This window comes from Dipodomys merriami, unplaced genomic scaffold (genome assembly GCF_024711535.1).
Source record: "Dipodomys merriami isolate MVZ:Mamm:240054 unplaced genomic scaffold, mDipMer1.0.p SCAF_55, whole genome shotgun sequence".
In the NCBI taxonomy this organism is placed as follows: Eukaryota; Metazoa; Chordata; class Mammalia; order Rodentia; family Heteromyidae; genus Dipodomys; species Dipodomys merriami.
In genome coordinates, this window is record NW_027206124.1 from 5,155,446 (window position 1) to 5,171,154 (window position 15,709).

The 15,709-nt window shown below is 53.0% G+C and overlaps 1 protein-coding gene across 1 annotated transcript in view; it reads right to left on the reverse strand.

Annotated features, from left to right (window-relative positions):
- Window positions 1-11,794, reverse strand: part of Tcf20 (transcription factor 20) — a 187,681-nt gene extending 175,887 nt beyond the window's left edge. The window contains exon 1 of the mRNA XM_069999693.1: window positions 11,741-11,794. The gene's annotated coding sequence lies outside the window, so the exon portion shown is untranslated. The remainder of the gene's footprint in view (window positions 1-11,740) is intronic.
- Between the last annotated feature and the right edge of the window lie 3,915 nt (window positions 11,795-15,709).

Below are 15,709 nucleotides of genomic sequence, written 5' to 3' on the forward strand. Positions count from 1 at the left end.
AGAGAGCTCTTCTGCTCACTCCTCCTCCAGCCCACTGGATCTCAGTAATTAAAGGGATCCTTTGAAATGGGGTGCCCAGGGGCCTCACCATCTGGCCCCCATTTCCTCCTGGAGTTCATCTGCTCCCTCTGCTCCACCCCCCTTCCCTCGCTCAGCCAAACCCATTCTCCTCTCCTGCCTGAGCCCTGCCTTTCCCTCCTCCTGGAATGCGTGTCCCCAGGAACCCTGTGAGGCGTTCTTCACCCCTTTCTCTCTTTGCTCAAATGCCACTTGCTCAATTAGACCTTCCTTGGACACCTATTTATAATTGAAAAGCAAAACATCCCCCCATCTCCAGTCCCTGTTTTATTTTTCTCTTTAGCATTTAACACTCTTGATCAGAACATATGTTGCTTTCTTATTAGGTTTTTTTGTGTGTGTCTGCTTTCCTCTGCTAGAATGCAATCTCTGTAAAGATGGATTTTGTCTGTCTTGTCTGTCCTGTGCTATATTGTGTCCCAGCTCTGAACCTAGGGTCTGCAGTGAATGCCGAGGCCATCTTCAAGCGTGCAGAATAAAGAAATGAGCAGATAGATGACTGAATGAATGTCACAACTGACACTGCCTGGTTCTACTGTTTGAGCCCACTGTGTCCACTATGGCTAAGGAGAAGGCCCCTCCCCTACTCCCTCTCATAGTCTGTCATGGGAAGCTTAGAGGCTCAGAAGTGGAAGGTGGCATTTACTGGGCTCATTTTATTTATTTTATTTATTTTTGGGGTCATGGGGCTTGAATGCTGGGCCTGGGCGCTGTCCCTCAGCTCTTCAGCTCAAGGCTAGCACTCTACCACTTGAGCCACAGTGCCACTTCCAGTTTTCTAGTGGTTAATTGGAGATAAGTTTCACAGACTTTCCTGCCTGAGCTGGCTTTGAACCAGGATTCTTAGATCCCAGCCTCATGGTCTTTTCTGCTACACTGGCTTTGAACCTTGATCCTCAGTTCTCAGCCTCCTGAGTAGCTAGGATTACAGGCATGAGCCACTAATGCCTGTCTGTGGGCACATTTTGTATATGTGTGTATGTGTGCGCACGCACGCACGCACGCACGCACATGTGTGCAAACATATGTGTGTGTGGGCACACCAGTACTGGGGCTTGAATTCAGGGCCTTGCACTCTTGCTGGACTTTTTCACTCAAGAATGGCACTTTACCGCTTGAGCCACAGTTCCACTCCCAGCTTCTTGAAGGTTAACTTGAGGTTTAAGAGTCTTATGAATTTATCTTTCCCTGGTTGGCTTGAAACTTTGATGCTCAGAATGCAGCCTCTATTTTTCTGGTGCCAATCCTGGGGTTTGAACTCAGAACCTGGGCACTGCCCCTGAGCATTTTTACTCAAGGCCTGTGCTGTACCACTTGAGCCGCAGCCCTGTTTCCAGCTTTTTGGTGGTTAATTGGAGATAAGTTTTACAGACTTTTCAGGATTCTCAGATCCCAGCCTCCTGAGTAGTTAGGATTATAGGCAAGAGCCACCAGCGCCTGACTATTGGGCACCTTCTATGGGAGAAAAGGCCTGGTGCTTTACATAGCTCTGTGACTGCACACACTCCTGATGGCTGGCTGTTAATCCTCCCTGCCTTGCAGGCGTCAGCGCTGAGGGCTGGAGAATCAAAGAACGCTGCCCTGCTTAGAACCATAGTCCTTCTCCTTCCCCACGGCACAGGCTATGTGGACTCTGGTGGTGACATGGGAGTTTGAGCTTGCTAAGACCCTACCTTGGTACAGAAGAGAAAGAAAATCCTGAAGGAAATTGGCCTCTGAAACTCCCTGGTTAGGCCCAAACACCGGCTCCAGAGAACACAGAGCCAGTCCTTGGTTCCAGGCCGGAAGTCACCACGAACACCACAGGGTGTCCCAGTTAGCCAAGGGGCCTCCTCTGGATCTCTCTCTCAGCCTCAGTTTCCCCAGCTGTAAAGCAGGGAGGATAATAGCTCTCACTGCAAGAGGCAGTTGGGAAGCTCTAAGGAGTTAACAAGCTCAGAACATTCCAGAAGCATCTAAAGTTTTCACAGAAGCTCTAGCTAAGGGAAAAGGCTGAGAGCTTTCCACAAATATACACCTACCTCCAAAGGAGGTGTGACCCCCCGAAGGCAGCCCCCCCAGCCCTCTCCTTCACCCCCACACGATCCTGGCTCCCACACCCATGCCAGCTCTCCAGAGCACCGAAGGTTGTGGTGAGACTTGGGTGAGGACAGTCGGGCGTGGACCAGGCAGGTCTGGGTTCAAGTCCTATGTGTGCCATTATCAGCAATGTGGTAAATGTCGCTGTTGGTCACTGCTTGGCTCTAAGCAAGCCTTGACATGCAGACAAGCCTTTCTATAGGACATTGTGCTCAGAAGTGTGGGGGACCCTAGAGAACAAAACCCTGAGCACCCCAGGGGTGGGCCTCACCAGGGACTCAGGGAGAGATGCAGCCAGGAGGAGGCTCGTGTCTTTGCGCACTGTTCCCTGTGCTTATTCCTCTTCATTTCTCCCCTGCTCCATCCTGGCTTGAGTCACAGTCTTTCTTCGAAGCAGGACAGACAGCACAGTTGGAAAGGCATGTGGTTAGAAGTCCACAGATGGGGAAATTGAGCCCCAGAGATGCAAAGTAAGGTGGCCAAGATCACACGGTTGGAGGAGAGCGGAGATTCTAGTCTAGACATCTGCCTGCCCTCCCCATAGCTCTCCCCCCTCCCCCGCCCCCTCCTCCCAGTGGCCAGGGCAATCCTGTTAGGGCTGCCCAGAGCGCTGCAATCATTCCAGTGGCTCCCCATCATTGCAGAGTCCTGCCTGTGGCCCCAGCGTTTGCTGCCCCCTCCTGCTCATTGCTCTTGCTATTCTTTCAGTTGCCGTGTGTACCCTCACCTCAGGATCTTTGCACTTGCTGTTCCTTCCCCCATAACCCTCTTCCCTCTGATGTTACCTGGCTTCCTCTTTTCTTTGCTTCAGACCTCACCTGCTCAGAGACAGTCCCTCTCCACCATCCCCCATCCCTTCCTCATTCCCTTCACTGCGCTTATTACTACTAGACTAACGTTACACCTATATTTATTACCAGAATGTAAGCGGCATTAGCACAAGGCTCTGCCCATCTTCTCACTGCTGTTTCCCTGGTTACGGATTACCCTAACCAGGTGTTGGATAGATGGGTGGATGGATGGGACACAGAGGAGCCGAACCCCCGCTCCATCTGCAGAGCCATCTCCTCAGAAAAGAGACAAACTATAAGCAAGATACCACTGGGCGGGCAGGGCGGGGGGAGGGGGGGTCAGGAATGGAATCAAAACTGAACCTGCATGACAAAAAGATGGCCTGAGCCCAGTGCCATGGCTCATACCAGTAGTCCCAGCTACTCAAGAGGATGAGATCTGAGGATCACGGTTCAAAACTAGCCTGGGCAGGGAAGTCATGAGACTCTTATTTCCAATTAAATTAGCAAAATGCCAGAAGTGGATGTGGCTCAAGTGGTAGAATGCTAGCCTTGAGCAAAAAAGCTTAGGGACAGCACCCAGCTCTGAGTTCAAGTTAAGATCAACACACAGGCGCTGGGAAGGTGGCTCAGTGGTAGAGTGCTTGCCTTGCATGCATGAAGCCCTGGGTTCAATTCCTCAGTACCACATAAGCAGAAAAAGCCGGAAGTGGTACTGTGGCTCAAGTGGTAGAGTGCTGGTCTACAGCTGAAGAGCTGGGGGACAGTGCCCAAGCCCAGAGTTCAGGCCCCACAACCAACAAAAAAAAAAGAAAAAAGAACTGCAGATTGGATCAGAAAGCAAGACCCATCCATCTGTTGTCTTCAGGAGACTCATCTCACAGGCAAACATAAAAACAAACTCTGAGTGAGGGGATGGAGAAATATCTACCAGGCAAATGCTCCCAACAAGAAAGCAGGAGTAGCTATCCTGATATCTGACAAAATAAACTTTAAAAAAAAAAAAAAAAAAAAAAAGATCAACACACATTGAAAAAAAGGTGGCCTGAGAGGTGAGAGGCGCTGGATGGGGCTGACAGTCGGAGGCACAGAGGCTCTGTCAGCCCCAGGGGCTGAGGACCGGGCTCTGTGGTCAGAGCCTTCCAGGCAAGCAAGATGGAGGTGGGCAGAGAAAAGGCTGGTGTTCAGGACTTGATTGAACCCCTAACAGGACCGCTCCAGCCACTGTGTGAAGCATGGTCAGAGGCGGGAGAAGGAAGCAGGAAGGCCTGTGCAGAGGCCTTAGCGCTGTCTATGGAGGAAGAACTGTCCTGGGAGAATGACAGCACAAGAGGAGGCCCAGCATGAGGCACCCAGAAAGTCAGGCTAAAGAAGAGGACTTCCAGCCGGGCGCTGGTGGCTCACGCCTGTAATCCTAGCTACTCAGGAGGCTGAGATCTGAGGATCGCGGTTCAAAGCCAGCCCGGGCAGAAGAAACCGTGAGACTCCTATCTCCAATAAACCACCAGAAAACCGGAAGTGGCGCTGTAGCTCAAGTGGTAGAGCGCTCGCCTTGAGCTGAAGAGCTGAGGGACAGCGCCCAGGCCCAGAGTTCAAGCCCCACGACCGACAAAAAAAAAAAAAAAAAAAAAAAAAAGAAGAGGACTTCCCTTTGGGCAATGGGGAGCCCTGGGAAGTTCTGTACAGAGAGTTGAGTGTTACCATTGGTCCTTGCTACCTGTGTCCAGCTTGGCATCTCCCTCCAGGCCCAGGCCATCCCAGGGCTGGTCTGCCAGCTAAGGAAAACAAATCATGACAGCCAGCACTTGCCAAGTGGACCTCCATTCCTGGTGCCTGAAACCCTGGAGCTTCTCAGCAGCCCCCTATTTGAGGTTGGCAAATGGGGAAACCAAGGCACAGAGCTCAACAGCGCAATGCTGACAGCAGATGGCGGAGCCAGAACACAAGCCCAGGCAGCTCTCCCTGCTGAGCCAGGCCTGGAAGTCCTTTGGGAGCAGCTGGTCAGGTCTGCGATGCTCAACTCTCCACAGGCAGGCCAGGGCCATTGCACCGGTGGGCTGAGAAAGACACAGGCCCAGTACCAGTGGTTCCTGCCTGTAATCCTAGCTACTCAGGAGGCTGAGATCTGAGGATCACAGTTCAAAGCCAGCCCAGGCAGGAAAAGTCTGTGAGACACCAAAAAGTTGGAAGTGAAGATGTGGCTCAAGTGGTAGAGCTCTAGCCTTGAATGAAAAAAAACTAAGAGACAGCGCCGAGGCCCAGGTGGTTCAAGCCCTAGTACTTGTACTCCCCCTCCCCACCTCACCCCCCAAAAAATGAGGTAGAGAGACTCATCCAAGGCCCGATGGATTGGCCACAGTAAAGCTGGAACTCCAGCCTTAGACTCTAAAGTGGAAGTTGGCAGACCTGACTCACACAGAGACTGAGATTCTTTCCAACAGCTGGTGTCAGGGGTCAGGTGTAGATGGTGGTCCTGGGCCTGGATGCTCTTTTGCTTTTCACTCCCTTTTGAAGGGGGGGGGGAGGGCAATGGATCACCCACCCAGGCTGACCTGGGGCTGGGGCTATGGGTCCCCTTGCCTCCCTTCCCCTCCTGACTCTTCTTTCAAAGAGGTTTTTTACCCCCAAGAAGAGCCCTAGGGCACAGGTGTTGCTGACTGGCTGTCACCCCTCAAGCCCCACCAGAAGCAGCCCTAAGACCACATCCAAGAAAATACAATGTGTACAGATGGGGCCAGATCCAAGGTTAGTCCATAACTAAAATGGGTTCCTGGAAACCTGCCATTTACCCCCTAAAACCAAACCCAACCCAGCCAATCTCATTTGAATAATGAAGACAGAATCCAGTCCTAACTCCTCTTTATTAATGAATAAAGACCCGAAACAATGCACAGAAATGAGCACTCGCAGGAAGCTCAAGGTCCCATGTCAGCCACTTTTGTTTAGTTAAAAACCCAGCATTTCTATTTGGACTGGGAGGATATCTGGACAGTTTGCTTATTGTTTGGGGGGAAAGAAATTCTTTAATACAGAGGACCAGACTTAGCATTGTCTTTTTATTCTATGTATTATTTTTATTTATGTATTTATTTTTAGAAAGCAAAGCTCACATTCCTGCCCACTCCTCCCGTCAGAGTGCAGTGATTTCAGAATCCATCTGATATGTCGTTTTCTCTTTGTGGTACCCCCCCCCCTCCCCTTTCATCGCTCAGCCGCCAGCCATGATGTCAGGAGCCCATCAGATTTCCAGTAGGAGGAAAAATGCTGGGAAACTGAAGCAAAGGAATAGTAGTTCCTGCCTGTGGAGGAGGGGGTGGCAGAGGCTGGGTGTGTGGGGGAAGAGCAATCCTGGTGACTTGGTGAGCGAGACAGGCTCAATGTTTGGAATATTAAATATCAGGCAGAACCTGAAAAGCCCAGCCACCCAGATGTTTTCCCAATATCCAGATGTTTGGCACGGAGCGGATCCTGCCTCCCCTCCCCAGGGAAGCCCTCGACATTTCAGCTTTGACCTCAGGTCTGTGGCGATCTGTGAGGGAGAGCCCAGGCACACCGCCGGCTGCCAGCAGCCTGCCATCCTCCCAGACGCCCACCCTCAGGGTGGGCTTCTTTTTTCTCTCTCTCTTTCTAAATTTTTACACATGGGTGACAGGAGTAACTAGGTCCAGGTTTTTCAAAAGCTGTTGAAGCAGTGATTTGAAAAGTTCAGTCCTTGAAATTAGCTTCTATGGAATACACTGGAAAAGCCAAAAGCATGGGGAGGGGGGAGATCTGCCAACACACACACACACACAGACACACACAGACACACAGACACACACACACACACACACACACACACACACACACACACACACACAGACACACACACACACACACACACAGAGACACACACACACACACAGACACACACACACACACACACAGACACACACACAGACACACACACACACACACAGACACACACACACACACAGACACACACACACACACACAGACACACACACACACACACACAGACACACACACACACACACACACACACACAGACACACACACAGACACACACACACACACACACACAGACACACACACACACACACAGAGACACACACACACACACAGACACACACACACACACACACACAGACACACACACACACACACACACAGACACAGACACACAGACACACACACACACACACAGACACACACACAGACACACACACACACACACACAGACACACACACACACACAGACACACACACACACACACACACACACAGACACACAGACACACAGACACACACACACACACACACAGACACACACACACACACACAGACACACACACAGACACACACACACACACACAGACACACACACAGACACACAGACACACACACACACAGACACACACACACACACACACACACAGACACACACACAGACACACACACACACACACACACAGACACACACACACACAGACACACACACACACACACACACAGACACACACACACACAGACACACACACACACACACACACACAGACACACACACACACACACACACACAGACACACACACACAGACACACACACAGACACACACACACACACACAGACACACACACACACAGACACACACACACACACACACAGACACACACACACACACACACACAGACACACACACACACACAGACACACACACACAGACACACACACACACACAGACACACACACACACAGACACACACACACACACACACACAGACACACACACACACAGACACACACACACAGACACACACACAGACACACACACACACACACACAGACACACACACACACACACACAGACACACACACACACACACACACACACAGACACACACACACACACACACACACACACACACACACACACCATATGTGGCTCATAAGCCACAGAACTTAAAAACCCCAAACAAAACCAGCAAGCCTGAGAGCAAGGGCTGACACTGAGGAGCAAGCGGGGAGTCTCCCTGCTCCAGAAGCACGCCACCCCCAAGTCAGAAAAACACAGACCGGCTCCATTCTCCTGACAAAGCCCCTCCCTTCCAAGGCACCGGCACTTGCCAACAAAAGCAGGAGGCGAGCTCATTTACGCAGCAACTGGGCTTGGAGGGCTCATAAAGTACAGCGGTGGAAGCGCTTGGGGGTGGGGAGGCAGCCCCCCTCCAACTCCAGGGATTCCCCCCTCTCCCCAGATCGGAGGAGCAACAGACAAGCAGGTCCTGGCCTCTTCCGGGGGTGAGGAGAGGCCACGCACCCCTCCCCATCCTGAAGCCACTTCCCAGGCAGCCCTGTGACATCACGGTTAATTGCTCCTGAAAATGAGCCCCAAGGCCCATAGGATTGCAGCCCAGTGGCTTCATGGGGGGAGGGGGAGCAAGGAGAGGCAGCTGGGGTGGGGGGACACTCCAATTAAAACCAGCGGATGGGGTGGCTGTGGGGACACAGGGTGGCAGAGGGCAGGAGGAGGTGAGTAGAGGCTCTGGGCTGGGGATGTGAGTGACTGATCTCCCCCCAACCCCCCGACTCACAACCCCTATGTTTTGTAAATGAGGGCCACTGAGGCCGAGATGGCTGAGTGACTGTCCAAGGTCACCCAGCTAATTAACAGGGCCAGCCAGGATGGGGGCACAGCAAGCGCCGGTCTGGCATTACACAGATCTTCCCTGAAGACCATCTAATTTAACCGTCATAACCCCTGTGAGGGAGGAATGACCGTTAACCTCAGCCTTCAGAGGAACCAATGGAAGTGCAGAGAGGTTAAGTCATTTGCCCAAGGTCACACAGCTCATCCCTGAGATGCTGAACTCCTGAGCCACCGGATTCTGAATCGGACATCTTTCTGCTCCGGGTAGGGAGAGCCAGTGGAGGTTTAGCTGGGCGCATTGAATCTGATTTAAATACACATTTAAAATGCTGGTGATCCCCACAGAACAGAAGGAAGTAAATCACTGCAAATTAATTTTTTTAAAGCCATTCCGCGGGAGGGCTGGCCGGCTGGGTGGGTGGGAGGCTGCTTTGATTCTGCCTGCCCGAGCTTGAATAAAGCCTGGGGAGGGTGTCTCTCTCTAGCCATGTGGGGCAGCCGCTCAATCCCCTGAGGGGAGGGCTAGGGTGGGAGATGTGGTTGAAGTTCCTCAGGCATCCATGAGCCTGAGAGTGAAACCTGCCACCGGAGCCAGATGCGTGTGCATGGCGGGAGCAAGGCAGGGAGAAACCCATTATGCCTAGAAACCACAAGCTTTCATCCAAGAGCAGATAGCTCACACCTATAATCCTAGCCATTCAGGCTCTGAGGATCTTAGTTCAAAGCCAGCCTGGGCAGAAACAAATAACCAGCCAAAAAAAAAAAGTGGCACCATGGATCTAGTGGTGGGATGACAGCTATAAGCAGAAAAGCTAATGGAGAGTGCAAAGTCTTGAGTTCAAGTCTCAGAATTAGCACACATACACACACACACACACCACCAACTAAACAGCTATTTGGGTACTAGAGACCAGGGTCAGAGAGGTGCTGTTTGGGGTTCTGCCAGTGATAAGTCATTGTAGCCCTGGTTCTCCAACAGGATGTCACCAGCCACGACCATCTCCCAAGCAGCACCAGAAAGACACAGCTGGGGGGTGGGGGAGGGGGCTGGTCTGGCTCAGGGGACAAGACAGGCGCAGTCAGTCCCCAGCTCTCCCCCCAGGCTGTTCTCCCACAGCGAGCAGTCTGGCACCACAGTGGTCCTTCTGTGCCAGGGTTCCCCCACGCTCTCTGCCACCAGGCCTGCTGGGATTTTTCTGTGAATGGCAAATGGGGTATGGAGTCCAGGCCTTGAGCCAGGGAAGGGGAAGAAAAGTTTCTGCCATCTGGACACCTGGCCTGGCTGAGTGGTCTCCATTTTCTTATGGGAATACTGCCCATCCTTCATTCCCCTTGCCTCCTATCCCTCCAGAAGAATCCTAACCCACATCACTGTGTGTTTGTGTATGTGTGTGTATGTGTGTGTGTGTGAGAGAGAGAGAGAGAGAGAGAGAGAGTGCATGCGCATGCCTGCACATGCACATGCATGCACTAGTACTGGGGCTTGAACTCAGAAACTAGGCAGTTTCTTAGCTTTTCGCTTAATGCTAGGGCTCTACCACTTGAGCCATAGCTCTACTTCTGGCTTGTTTGGGTGGTTAATTGAAGGTAAAACTCCTTCCTGGGCTGACTTCAAACTTGGATCCTCAGATCTCAGCCTCCTGAATAGCTAGAGTGAGAGGTATGAGCCACTGGTGTCTGGTTCCCATGCCATTTACAAGGGATGGCAGAGATGAACATTAACTAAGACATGACACAATGTCACTTGAAGGAAGGGTCTCAGACCATCTAAGTGTCAGTCCAGGGGAGCAGGAAAGGCTTCCTGGACATCTCTGAGCCACTACCAGCCCTATAGAGAGGGTTTTTCTCACATCCATCTAAGGCTGCTTACACACACACACACACACTCACACACACACTCCAGCCCCTTTCTCACTGTGTCCCTCCTCATCAGTGTCCTTGCACTGGCCGGGAAGCCCTCTGAGGAACGGGACTGTCTTAGTCACGTCTCAGTTGACTGTCACTGGAACACAGTAGTTGTAGATGCTGAACACCTATTCGTTAATCCAAAATAGAAATAACAAGTGCAAAAACCCTGTGGTCCCAGGAATCGCCGGAGGGATGGACATAAAGGGCACAGAGGGCGATGGGACCAGCAGATGGGCGCTACACCCAGTACCCTCTGTTGCTACCTTCCTTCCCCCATTCATTCCCTTCCCGTGGCTGTGGGGTGAAGGGTAGGTGCTTGGAGCCACAGAGGCAACAGAGAGTGGATCCAGGGGTCCCAAGGCCTCTGTGCACCCCATCCTGAGGTCCCACGGGTACCCCTCCTCCTCCCTACCTGGTCCCTCTCTCCTCCCACCCCCTCACCCCCTGGGTCAGGACACCAAGTCGGCCCCTCTGCCCTCAGACAGGGGAGGTGAAGGAGGCACTTCAGGCCCAGCCAAGCCTTGCAGGTCGGGGCAGGTCCAACGACTCGGGGATCCCCGTGGTCCTGCTGGGGACTCCATCCACCCTCCCAACTCCTCCTCCTGTCCCGGCCGCAGCTTCTGCAGCCCGGAGGACACAGAGTTCCAACAGCGTTCCAACCGCCGGAGCTGGGGCGTGGGGCTCAGGGGAGAAGCGGCGGAGACGCCACAGGGGAGACTCGCGCGGGCCCCCGCAGGTGCGGCCCGGCCGCCCGGCCGCCCGGCCGCCCCGCCGCCCCGCCGCCCCGCCGCCCCGCCCGGGGCACCGGTCCCCGCGCGCGTCCCGCCCACAGCCGGCAGGCTCGGCGCGCTCCGACAAACTTTCCGCGTCCGCCCCGGGCTCCCGGCCCCGCGGCGCCCCGGTCCCCAGCACGTGCCGCACACGCCTCGCCGAGGCTCCCCCGCACGGCCAAGCCTCAACCGTGGGGCTCGGTCCCGACCCCGTCGGACGCCGGAGGAGCGCGGCCGCCCCGCCTCGGCGGCCCGCCGGAGGCGCCGGGGCTCGGGGCCCGCGGCCGCCCCGCCTCGGCCGTCCCGGGTCACCGGAGGGGCCTCGGGGGAGCGGCCGCGTCCACCCGCTCCCGACCCCTCCGCAGGGCGGGCCCGCGCCAGGCCCCGCGCCGGCCCCCCGGCCCGGGGAAGCCCGCCCGGTGCTCCCGCGGCCCCCCCAGCCCGAGAGGCCGCCGGGCTGCTTACCTCGCGCGCGCCCTCACGCTCCGGTCCCCGCCGAGCCGTCTCCCTCACACATTGTGCACTGTTGTCACCCGCGAACGGAAGCGTTATAAATCCTCCGGGGCCACGTGGCGGCCCCCGCCCGGGCCCCTCTCCGCTTTCCCCCGCCACCCCACGGCCTTCAGGACAATACTCGGCCCCAGCTGCCGGCCGCTGGCCACGGGGCTCCGAGCAGGCTGGGTCCGGGGCGGGGCCTGGGCGGGGAGGGGCGGGGCCTGGGCGGGGAGGGGAGGGGCCTGAGGGTGCTGGGCGGGGCCTGGGCGGGGCGCACCGGCCACCGCCGCCCTCTCCTGGGAAACCGTGGCCTACGACTAAGGCTCCGGTTTCAGCTTCGGATTGGTCGGTCTGCCGGCCCTGCTGACGCCTGATTGGCTGAAACGAAGAAGGGCTCAGGCTGTGGTGGTGTTGGTTAGTGGTGTGTAAATTTCCTTCGCCTTTTCTTTCCCGCTGGGCCGCTTGCCCCATAGGTCCCTTCTAAACTCTGAAGCCTTTTCCTCTCTGCTCACCCCCCTGATCCCCAGCAAAAGGCTTAAAAACCACCCCCAGTTCTAACTGCATTTCTTTGTCCTGCTGTAGAATAGCTCCTTGAAGTCAGGACCCTGGGGTGTCTACTGATAGCTACTGTATCCTCAGGGCCCAGCACATAATAGGTCCTCCACATATGCTTGTGAATTAACTAATGAAAAGTGTGCATATGGGCTTTTTAACTTGTGTGTGTGTGTGTGTGTGTGTGTGTGGTGTGAGTGATTGCAAGATGTGGTGCTTGCTAGGTGTACGCTCTACTTCTTGAGTCACACGCTCCCAATCCTCACAGCAGTTTTTAGAGCTGTCTTTAATGCTAGCAACACCCCTAGAGGGATAAAGAGAGACAGAGAAATGTGATCACCTGGGAGAGAGTGGATGTATCACTAGACCCCATAGCTCCTCACAGCAATGCCTTATGTGGTGTCAAAGCCTGATTCTCAAGTGTGGAGTGTTGGATTCCGCTCACACCTGTACTCCTAGCTACTCAGGAGGCTGACATCTCAGAACCTCAGTTCAAAGTCAGGTGAACAGAAAAGTCTGGGAGACTTTTTTTTTTTTTTTTGGAGGGGAGGGATTGGTCATGGGGCTTCAACTCTGGGCCTGGGCACTGTCCCTGAGCTCTTCAGCTCAAGGCTAGCACTCTACCAGTTGAGCCGCAGCACCACTTCTGGTTTTCTGGTGGTTCATTGGAGAGAAGAGTCTTACGGACTTTCCTGTCCCAGCTGGCTTTGAACCGCGATCCTCAGATCTCAGCCTCCTGAGTAGCTAGGATTACAGGTACCTGGCTGTGAGACTCTTATCTCCAAGGTAATGACCCTAAAGATGAAAGTGGAGGTATGGCTCAAGTGGTAAGTTGACAGCTTTGAGCAAATAAAAGCTCAGGGAGACCTCAAGGCCCTGAGTTCAAGGGGCAAAAGATGAGTTAGGGCAAAAGATGAGTTGTGTTTGGCAGCATGATGGAGAAGAACTCCTGCTTCCATGTTAAAATCCTACTCTTACTGGGTACCTGTGGCTCCTCACACCTGTAATCTTAGCTATTCAGGAGGCAAGAGCTGAGGATCATAGTTTAAAGCCAGCCTAGGCAGGAAAGTCCGTGAGACTCTTATCTCCAATGAACCAACCAGAAGTGGCACTGTAGTGCAAAGTGGTAGAGTGCTCACCTTGAGCTGAAGAATTAGAGTCAGCGCCCAGGCCCAGAGTCCAAGCCCCATGATGGACAAAAAAAAAAATCCTACTGGCTGCTAGGCATCTCCCTGCACGGGAACCCATCCCAGACCACTGGGGAGTCAAGTCCTCTGCTCAAACCAGGCTACCTCACCTATCTCTGACAGCTTGAGCCCCACAAGGCTCAGGGCATGCCAGGAGATAATCACTGAGAGAAGCTAGGATGAGTAGCTAGGATGCTACTCTTTGAACACCCCTCCCCCTGCCGAAAGCAGGGGTTGATGAAGGGTTTCTGAGAAGAGATGAGGACAGGCTCTCTGATAAAGGAGTAGGCATACGCTGCTCCTAGGACTGGCCTGGGAGAGCTAATTGACCAGAAAATGCTGATCCCCTGGCTCCTATGGAGTGGGCAGGCCGAGCCAGGCTTGCAGAGAGCTGGCTCTGTGGCTGGTGAATGAATTCTGCCTGGGTCTATGACTCCACACTTTTTTTTTTCCCGGTAGCCTTAGAGACTGGCAATCGCACTGCTAACTTGAGCCACCACTACAGTCCTTTGGTTTTGAGTTGTTTTTCAGATAGGATCTCCTGCTTTTGCTTGTATTAACCTCAAACTGAAATCCTCTCTCCCAAGTCTTGTGAGTGGCTGGTATTACAGGTATGACTCACCATACCCATTCCCATTGGCTTTCTTGTAAGGTCTAATTGTTAACTATAGGCCTCAGCCTAATCAGTGTGGTTTCATCTTAAATTGATTATATCTGTGAAGGCCCTTGGGTATATTCATAGGTACCCAAGGTCAGAGCTTTATCTCATCTGTCTAATCTCCAACAAGGCTTAAAACAATGAGGAAAGAACATTTGAATTTGGAGAGAATGGGAAAGGCAGAGACTCTGAAGCTCTCCACTGCTCTCTTGGACTTCCAGTTCGTCTTTGATCTTGGTACCTGACAGCTGACTAGAGCCAAGAGAGAGGCAGCCCTGTGGATGTCAGACCTTCTCAAGCCTGTCTTCCCAACTGCCCCTGCCCAGCCTGGTGCCCTGAGAAGGCCTCTGCCTGCCTATCAGCCCTCTTCCCCTTGCCTGCCTGCACCCCACCCCCACCCCATCCTGTGCTGGACAAGGACAATAAAAGCTATTTCCCAAGCAGCTGGTGATTAATCGCCAAGTTAATTAAAGAGGCAGTAATTGCAGTCCAATTTCAGAGGCAGAAATGATGTCCTGGGCAGGGGTGTGTGGTCAGCTTAGGTCACCCTGAAAAGGTAGGAACAGAAAATGGAAAGGATTTGAAAAGTCAATGTGAAAAGTCGGGGTGGGGGCGGAATTAGTGTTTTAAAAGTGGAGAGTTTTTACTATAGCTGAAATGCATGTGTGAAAGAGAGAAAGGGGGGAGGGAGGGACAGATCGAGAGAGAGAGAGAGAGACAGACAGACAGACAGACAGACAGACAGACAGACAGACAGAGAATGTGTAGTACTTGAGCTTGAACTCAGGTCTAAGGCCTTTCCCTTACCTTTTTTCACTCAGGGCTGGCATTCTTGAGCTGTGGCTCCACTTCTGGCTTTTTGTTGGCCAATTGGAGATGAGTCTGATGTGTTTTTTCTGCCTGGGCTGGCCTTAAACTATGATCCTCAGACTCAGCCTCCCGAGTAGCTGGGATTATAAGCAAAAGCCACCAATACTCAGCTGTAGCTGAGACCCTTATTTGACAGTTAATGGTGGCCTAGATGGTTAAGCTTATCTCTGTATTTTTCCATGTCTTTGAAATATTTCATTAGCAATGATGACAAAAAATGGCAGGGGGGAGGTTAAGTATTTCTAAACTCTAGTTTGGGATTTTTATAAATGACCTCAAACACCAGTGTGCCTCACTTTACACAATGGAAAGGGCCTTAAAATTATGTATAAATCGAATCTCGCTTGCCCACCCAGTACATCTTAACGCTGCCGATGCTCTATCTTCATTTCTGATTGATTTTCCCTGGCAGAGGCGCCAAATTCTTTGCTTTAAGTGTCAGGCTCTCTCTGTCAAGTAGTTAATGACCTATAAAGCACTTAAAACGAACTGGAGGAGATGCTATTTGGAGGCACCCCGCTGTGTATCCTCTCCCATTGTCAGTAATCATCCCTCATTTATTTGCTCTGATTGGTTTGGAATTTGCTAGCAGGTTTCCCTAATGCCCAGCCCACTGGGAAAGGTCCAATCCTAAGGGAGCCCAGATGTGTGCTGGGCGTGGTCCAGAGGTTT